A 2,275-nucleotide genomic window follows, 5' to 3' on the forward strand; every position below is an offset into this window, starting at 1 on the left:
GACAAATTATATCATTTACCATTTTGAAATCAAATGAGGAACATCAACAATGTTATTTAGTCTCATTGTTTTATATATATATATATATATATATATATATATATATATATATATATATATATATATTCCTTCTTATTTTCTTCTTGTTGCACAATGCATAAAATAAAATACACTTTTATGAGTACACAAGTACTAAAAATTGTATTCCTCTCACTATTAACATATAGTATTATAAAAAAAATTAGTGTCCCTATAAATATATACATACTTTATCTATATATTACTTTTTTTTTTTTACAAATTATCTATATATTACAATAAAAAAAAGTTGGTGCCCTTTATGTGTGGTGTTATGGAGGGTCGTCCATTCCGACCGTGATTAGAGCCACCATTAAGTATTGGTGTGATAGCTAAAAAAAATACAACAAAAATAAATTGTTCGTAATTTTTTTTTCCTTAACTATAGGTCATATTAATTCACAGTATAAGTGCAGAGTAGAAAGAAATAATAGAAGCCCTTACAAAGTTATCATCTTTACATGAATATAAAGCCGAGAGTAGATGTTGGCTTGTTTTTTAATGATCTTGCGGTTAATCAAACAATTCCTTTTACGAGACTTAAAAGTCAAACTAAGTTATAAAATATGATTAAAATATTTTTTTTTCTCTACGTGCTAGCTTCATTCACGATTGATCATTGACTGATTCTTCAACCGCATTTGAAGACCATGCTGAATGCATATATGAAGAACTCGGGGAAATCCTACTTTTTGACATGTAGTTGGGGATTCCAGAAAGTTTATATACCAAAAGATAAGGCAGATTATAACACACATGCTTTATAAGAAAGTTGAAAAATGATCATGATAACCCACACCTTCTTTTCTTTGTTTTTGTAAGAAAGCTTCATAAAACACCGGAACAAAACAATCAAAAATGTATACCCACCTGTCAAATCCACCGGATACCCCAATGAATTTAACATTGTACACCTAAGTAGAGATACCCCTAACATTGTGCTTATAAACTGCAACACATATAAGTAGAAGCACTCGACTTCAGAAGGCTTAGGAAAATCCTATATTGTAACTAAAATGTAAAAGAACCAATGATATGAAAACATATATATACGAATAGCTTGAAAAAATCCAACTTTTTTAATGTGCAATTAAAATGTAAAATAACCGATCTACTAGTTAACATCGATTCCAGCATCACTGAAAGGACTTCAAACGCAAAACATCAATGAGAGACCATAAATAATATCCAAGTTTGTCTTTTTAGTACTTCATAATTGTAACTGTGCACCAAAGTTGTTGTTTGATGCCATCGACAGATATAGCATTAGCTTATCAACACTACCGTAGAAGTGAATGCAGTACTAAAGAAATCTATATAAATTCCTTTCAAAATCATAAACATAAGCGTCAATTTAGACTTTGTACTATAAATCAACATCAGAACTAAATACGACTTTTACAACTTGTCAAAACAGCCTGCAAATTAAGTAAAGCAATAAAAAGGTTTTAAATTTATGAGGATGTTAAGCAATTAAATGTAAAAAAATGATTCATATTAGTTTAGTGGTGGATTGAATCATATTCCTGAACCAGAAAAATGTAAAACAAATAACAAAACATACCATACTTAGTGCACCTAATACTACATAAACATTCAGGTTTGTGCCAGTAATACTAATAATAAGTGATTCCATATGTTGTTGTTGTTGTGAAGTGATTCCATATGTTGTTGTTGTTGTTGTGAAGTGATTCCATATGGTTCAAATATATTAAACCGGTTTTGAACTGGTTTTAAACCTGAACTGAATTGTTTTTAAAAATAAACAAGTTTTTTTTAAAGTGGTTTTAAAGACTGAATTGTATCCATTAATGTGGTTCAGTTCCAATGCAATTTAAAACATAAACACCCCTGACATGACATATTCTAAGTGAGCGGAGCTTAAATTTATCAAGTCCGGGCTCTGCTAAACTTGACTCGTTGTCATTGCTATGCAAAATAATTTTTCAACTATCAATGAAATAGATGACAACAGCAGGTTTGAAGGTAATTGAAACATGGTTTACGAAATTCCCTCTCAGAAGTTAGCTTAAATATGTATTTCATCCCTGCAATTAGGGGTCGTTTAAAAATTGGTCCCTCTATTCGCTAATCCTTGCAAACTAGCCTTGCAATCATTAATCATTTAAAATTTCGTCCCTCATCCCAGTTAATCACCGCCACGTCAGCTAATCAATGAAATATGGCTTGAAAGTAC

Source organism: Medicago sativa, chromosome 2, assembly GCF_051527215.1.
Source record: "Medicago sativa cultivar Bolivia chromosome 2, Bolivia_mono, whole genome shotgun sequence".
Lineage (NCBI taxonomy): Eukaryota > Viridiplantae > Streptophyta > Magnoliopsida > Fabales > Fabaceae > Medicago > Medicago sativa.